Below are 7,324 nucleotides of genomic sequence, written 5' to 3' on the forward strand. Positions count from 1 at the left end.
CGTCAAACCTCTTCAGAAAATTGCTGGTTTCCCGCCAAAATCAATACAAGCATGTACAAAGAGTTCTGTCTTTACCATGACTTCAATTGCTATATGCCCATATTAGAAAGTATTGTATGATAGATGGGCTCCTGGCATATTCAGAAGGTCTGCAGAGGTGTCCTCCTAAGTGTTTCAGTGCAGGTTTCCTGGTGAGGGTCAAAGTCACAAATGGAGCTAAGTATTACTTATATAATGTGATAGATATTACGTATCTGGGTTTATGGTTATGCTCATTCGCTTATGACTATATTTTTTCCTTGCAGATCCTCCAAGAGCTCAGCAACATCTTCCCTTTCTTTAAGGGGGATTATCAGGGCTGGAAGGACTCTGTCCGACACAACCTCTCCTCCAATGATTGCTTCAGAAAGGTAAGGACTTGGTGCTCCTGTGATGTGATGGTGGTGGTAGGCTCTTAAAGGTCTAATCCTGCAGAATAGTCCTTGTATTAAAATGTGAATGTGATAATATGAGAGTGTGCCCAGAGCCCTGTTGCCTCTCAACTTCCCACATCCCCCCCCCCCCCCCAGGACTCCTTGAGAGCTCTCCTGCCTCAATAGTGTTGACTTGCCAACCTCCAACAGTGTCCTCCAAACTCCTAAGGTGAACCCCAGGCCCTGCAAAGCTCCCAGTCTCCTGGAGAGACCATCAACCCTCCCATCTACTCCCAACTCCCTCCAAAAGCCTCATCCCCTACAAGGGCATCAGATCTGCTCTAATCCCCTCCAGAACCCCCAGTCCCCCACAGTGACATCCAGCCCCAGCCAAAGCTTTCCAGCATTTTTTGTATTCCCATAATTTAATTGTGTGACTATAGACTTTTTGTTTCTACTGTTTGGTCATAGAAAATTCTGGAACAATTTACCAGGCCCTGGTCTCAGTACGGTTGTGAACACTTTTTGTATGGTAGCTTGGAATATTTTCTGTATCCCGTACTCTGGATTTGTTCCATTTCTGTTGGGGGTCTGTCAATTGTCTATTTATAACTAATTGTATATTTATGGTTTGATGTATATTGGTAATTGTCTATTTATAGAGCTGTTGAGGAATTTTATTTTTTCTGGCCATATTTTTACAATTTATGAAGACCTCCAAGCAGGAGGGGAACTTCATTTAAATTGTTCTTTTCATGTTCAAAAGTCTTTGTTTTTTTTAAATTTAAAGTTTTTTTTCTTTACACTAATGTTTTTATACATCATCGCTGGAACTTTCTGCTTTAAATGTTTGTGAAATTGACAATGGCAGCATTGTGAAATACTGTCATAGGGAAAGTAACAATTTTTTCCTGCTCATTATAAATCATCCCGCAGACTCAAGGAGAGTTATATTTTACCCAAACATAAACATAATTTTACCGATTATTTTTATAAATTCTCCTACTGTGGGCTCAGCGCCTCCAGCACTGCTGAGTGACACAATGGGAATCTGGTGTCACTGGGTGATGTTTGGGATTGTTTGGAGTCCCATGTGCTACAGACATTGTCCCAGGATGACACACCCAGTATGGCCCAGTGAAGGGAGCTTCATTTGCAATGTCTTCAAACACAACTCAGATACCCAAAACAGAGCAACTATTGTATCTACTCCATGGGGGGGATTTACTAAAGCTGGTGCACTCAGAATCTGGTGCAGCTGTGCATGGTAGTCAATCAGCTTCTTACCTCTGCTTGCTCACTTAGGCTTTGTCAGTAAAACCTGGAAGCTGATTGGTTTTTATGCAGAAGTGAACTTGATTTTGCACTCTCTAGCTTTAGTAAATAAACCCCGGTATGTGTAGATGTCCACTCTGCTTCATTACTCTACCTTGTGTTTTTACCCTCCCTCATCCTCCCACTACCAAACATAATTCTACCTATTGCATCATTATATTCTTCATATGGCCACCCCAGGGCAGGCATTGTCTCCTCCACCCCAGGGCATTGTCTCCTCCACCCCAGGGCATTGTCTCCTCCACCCCAGGGCATTGTCTCCTTCAGCACAGGGCAATGCCACCACCTCTACTGCAGGTTTGACCCCCTTCCTTTCAGCTCAGGGTATTGTCTCCCCCCCCCCCCCCCCAGCGCTAGGCATTGCTCTATCTTCTGGTGCAGGGAATTTGCAGATTGCCAGAAACATCACAGGAGGGGCAGAGACGACACTCCAATAGGCTGATTTTTGTATTTTGTATATTTGTGTATACTTAGATTTATATTATCCATGTAAAATATAACCATTTATGATAATAGGGACAGATCCGGGGAAATTATTTGTCTGTATTATAAATAGGCCGTAAGGATCGGTTCCCCTGACCTGTAATAGATTTGTGTGAATTTGCTGTGCCGGCCTACGCCTCTAATGTCTTCTCACTCTTTGCAGGTCCTAAAAGATCCACTAAAGCCGCAGGCTAAGGGCAACTGCTGGACGGTGGATGTGAGCCGAATTCCCGAGGATGCCATGAAGCTGCAGCATAAGAGAGGCACCCGGCAAGAAGGCTACCCTCCTGACCTGGCTCCTTATATCCTGCATGGACAGCCCTACAGATCTGTAGACTTTTACCACCCCCATCTTTCAAATGAAAATATTGCGGTCAGATCAGATGCAGAGCCTGGTCCCTCAGTAGAAACCCAACCCCCAAATATAAATCCTGCCGCAACATTCCCAGCGATCTTATGGAACCTTCCCACATCTTATTCAACATTTGTAGCCCCCAATGTTGTGGCCCCTCCCAGCATACACCCTCTCCTGCTTTACCCCAACTTCCCCTCTTCCTCTCGGTATACCTACATGCCTACCCCATACTCAAGCTCCATCCATGCGGAGCGGAGGGATGTTTACACTCCCAGTCTGATGCCCTCAATGCCTCCCCCGCCCAGAACCTCCTCTTCAGATTTCCCTCCCAATAATCCAGTCTTTGACATCCCCGAGTATCCACAACATGGGGGCTACATGCATACCCAAAATGTCTATGGGCAGCAATTTTCTCAGGGTGGGGTGTACCCAGGGTACAGACCCAATGGTTTCTGATTGGCCGGTTGCTGAGACAAGGCTTTTGCCTCAAGGACTAGCTGCACTTCAAGTCTTACCCAATGATGTTGGCATCCATCGTGGCACATGGCCTAGCGGAGGTGGCAGTCCAAAGGCATTAGTCAACGATGTATATATCAGTCATTTTCTGTCTTGTCTGTCTCTTTTTACTTCAAATAAATTTGAATTTGTTTTTTAATCTCAAGTGATATCAACGCTTCGTTTTTGTTTTGTTTTTTTAAATAACAAACATGTCATACTTACCTTCTTTGTGCAGTGGTTTTGCACAGAGCAGCCCGGATCCTGTTCTTCTCAGGTCCCCCACTGGTGTTCATGGCTCCTCCCCCTTGATCAGTGCCCCCAATAGTAAGCCTCTTGCTATGGGGGCACTGGGGCGTGCTCACTCCTGAGCCCCATACTGTGCATTCATAAGATACATAGAGCCGCGATTTGGTCCCGCCCTGGACTCTCTCCTCATTGACTCCCTGGCTGTGATTGAAAGCAGTGGGAGACAATGGCTCCAGCTTCTGTGTTTCAGCCAATGAGAAGAGAGACCTGGGACCCGTGCACATAGCTGGATCAAGAGGGGGTTCAGGTGAGTATTGGGGGGGGGCTGAGGGGGAGCAGCACAGAAGGCTTTTTACCTTCAAGCATAGAATGCATAAAGGTGCAAATCCTTCAGCCTTTACAACCACTTTAACTTTTTCTAGTTATCTACTCTGTAAAAAGTACTTTGGAAGATAAGATCGGTACTTTATTGTCACTGTAACGGAAATCACAATGAAATTCTAAAAAAATAAAAAAAAAAAACAAAAAAAAAATTCCACACACATGTGAACATATAACATTCTCAACATACACACATGTGAACATTGCCCCCCTCCCCCCCATATAAAAGCCTAAAAGACACCCCGACCACAACATCAAGCCAAGTCACTTGGAGCGAGATAATATTACTCAGAATGACCATTTAGGGCCTTGATAGCTCTTGGAAAGAAACCTTCCTCGAGTTGTTCTGTCCTCACCTTTTTCTTTTCTGAACCTCCTGCCAGATGGTTTCCAGGTTTAGTTTATATTTACTAAAATAATTGCATTTCCTTGTTCTGTGTACTGTGGGAGACCAGATATAATGAATGCGGGGTCCAGGGAGAGCGGATATAGTGAATGCGGGGTCCAGGGAGAGCGGATATAGTGAATGCGGGGTCCGGGGAGAGCGGATATAGTGAATGCAGGGTCCGGGGAGAGCGGATATAGTGAATGCGGGGTCCGGGGAGAGCGGCTATAGTGAATGCGGGGTCTTGGGAGAGCGGATATAGTGAATGCGGGGTCCGGGGAGACCGGATATAATGAATGCGGGGTCCAGGGAGAGCGGATATAGTGAATGCGGGGTCCGGGGAGAGTGGATATAGTGAATGCGGGGTCCGGGGAGAGCGGATATAGTGAATGCGGGGTCCGGGGAGAGCGGATATAGTGAATGCGGGGTCCGGGGAGAGCGGATATAGTGAATGCGGGGTCCGGGGAGAGCGGATATAGTGAATGCGGGGTCCGGGGAGAGCGGATATAGTGAATGCGGGGTCCGGGGAGAGCGGATATAGTGAATGCGGGGTCCGGGGAGAGCGGATATAGTGAATGCGGGGTCCGGGGAGAGCGGATATAGTGAATGCGGGGTCCGGGGAGAGCGGATATAGTGAATGCGGGGTCCGGGGAGAGCGGGTATAGTGAATGCGGGGTCCGGGGAGAGCGGGTATAGTGAATGCGGGGTCCGGGGAGAGCGGGTATAGTGAATGCGGGGTCCGGGGAGAGCGGGTATAGTGAATGCGGGGTCCGGGGAGAGCGGGTATAGTGAATGCGGGGTCCGGGGAGAGCGGGTATAGTGAATGCGGGGTCCGGGGAGAGCGGGTATAGTGAATGCGGGGTCCGGGGAGAGCGGGAGCTGATATTGACAGATTTAAATGCCTGATGCACCTCGTGTTCCTGTACCACAGGTGCGGCATCACCCATGTACGAGCTCAAGAAATTGTGTTTGCCGGGTACTGCATCCTCGAAGTGTGAGAAAAATCTGTTGAATTCCTCAGCCCGTTGGATAATAAAATGTGCACCCTGGTGAGTGTTCTCTGTGGTTTAGGATATCCTGTATCCCTCTCCAACCTTCCCGTACATCATTCCCTCTGCAATATTCTGCAATTTTATTTTTATAAACTAATTTGGTCTCTTTTATGCCCCTCTTTAGGTTTGCTCCAGCTACACTATACTTCACCGTATCCCCATTCCTAAAGGCACCATCCCGTTCTCTCAAAAGACAACGTACTCTCTTGGTCATCCAGGGCTTCTGATTAGGAAAAACCTTGATATGCTTCCTAACCAGGGGTGTATTTACCACAACGCAAACAAGGCACTTGCCTAGGGTGGCATTTTTCAAGGGGGCAGCACCTCCCCCCAGAAGAAAGGATGGAAGAAGGGATGGACACGCGCACTGTGGGAACCAATTGGGATCCGAGAGAAACTGCTTGATGGTGTATGTAGAGCCAGACTTTTGTTCTCAGAGATGTCTGGAGCTGTGAAGATGAGTGTCTCTATCACTGGGGGGGTAGTAGAAGGCTCTTCCCGGTGGGGGGCAGAGGTGTTGTTGGTCAATGTCAGGCTCTCTCCCTGGGAGGGGGAAGGGGGGGTTGTGTTGGTCGGTGTCCCTGGGGGCAGACAATGGTTGTGTTGCCTAGGGCAGCATGAAACCTAAATACACCACTGCTCCTAACTGTAACAAAGTCTACACAAGTGCTGATGTAACTCAGTATTGTATCAGTGTATGTATTTATGTCTAGTGATGGGCTGAACACCCCCCCTGTTCGGTTCGCGATCGAACATCCAAACCTACAGAATGTTTGACCGCAAACAATTTACGGAGCGGTATCTTACCACCTCTGAGTATGTGGAAGGATCCCGCTCAGTTACTAATATCCGGCATGAGTTATATTATGAAGTCACGCGGTATTATAGTAGTGAGACATTCCATTATTAGTATAAAAAAAATAATAAAATCCCAGTATCTTTCCCGCCATTTGTAAACGCGATAACTTTCACGTAAACCAATTAATTTACACTTATTGGGTTTTTTTTTTTTAGCAAAGACATGTCGCAGAATACATTTTGGCCGAAATTTATGATGAGATTTGATTTTTATATTTTTTTTTATACTGGACATGTTTTATAGCAAAAAGTCCAAAATATAGTTTTTTTTCCTCAAAATTGTCAGCCTTTTTTTTTATAGCGCAAAAAAAAAAAAAAAAAAAACAGGCGATCAAATACCACCAAAAGAAAGCTCAATTTGTGGGGGAAAAAAGGATGTAAATTTCATTTATGTACCGTATTGCATGACCGCGCAATTGTCCGTTAAACTAGCACAGTGCTGTATAGCAAAAAAAATGGCGTAAATTGCAGAATCTATACCATAATTTGTAGACGCTATAACTTCACACAAAGCAAGCAATATACACTTATTGGGATTTTTTTTACCAAAAACATGGAGCAGAATACATTTTGGCCTAAATTTATAACTAACTTTGAGTTTACTATATATTTTTTATAGCTGAAAGTAAAAAATATTGTTTTTCTTCAAAATTTTTGGTCTTTTTTTGTTTATAAAAAATAAAAAGCACACAGGTGATCAAATACACCGAAAGAAAGCTCTATTTGTGTGAAAAAAAGGACGTAAATTTCGTTTGGGTGCAGCATTGCATGACCGCGCAATTATCAGTTGAATTAGTGCAGCGCCGAGTAGCAAAAAGAGGCCTGGTCATTAAGGGGGGTAAATCCTCAGGAGGGCAAGTGGTTAAACCGGCATGGGGTTCTCCCTCCCATCCATACCAAGCCCTTTGGGTCTGGTATGGATTTTGAGGGGAACCCCCACACCAAAATTTTTTTAAAAATGGCGTAGGGGTCCCCCCTAAAATCCATACCAGACCCTTATCTGAGTATGCAGCCCAGCAGGTCAGGAAAGGGGGGGGGTACAAGTGAGCACCCCCCTGAATCATACCAGGATACATGCCCTCAACATGGGGGAGGTGCTTTGGGGCAGGGGGGCTCCCCTCCCCCCAAATAACCTTGCCCCCATGTTGATGGGGACAAGGGCTTCCTCCCCACAACCACAGCCCCCGCCAAATCCCCCCCATGTGAATGAGTATGTGGTACATGGTACTTACTCATTCACAAAAAAAAGTGTAGTGTAAAAAAAACAGGAGAAAAATCCTTTTTTTTTTTTAACTTTTTTATTTTTAATAAATGTCCC

The 7,324-nt window shown here is 45.8% G+C and overlaps 1 pseudogene; it reads left to right on the plus strand.

Moving 5' to 3' along the window:
• The first annotated feature begins 234 nt into the window (after positions 1-234).
• Positions 235-5,375, plus strand: LOC149450379 (forkhead activin signal transducer 3-like; annotated as a pseudogene).
• The last annotated feature ends 1,949 nt before the right edge of the window (positions 5,376-7,324 follow it).

This window comes from Staurois parvus, unplaced genomic scaffold, assembly GCF_062004578.1.
Source record: "Staurois parvus isolate SC_StPar_1 unplaced genomic scaffold, SC_StPar_1.0 ptg000575l, whole genome shotgun sequence".
NCBI classification, from domain to species: Eukaryota; Metazoa; Chordata; class Amphibia; order Anura; family Ranidae; genus Staurois; species Staurois parvus.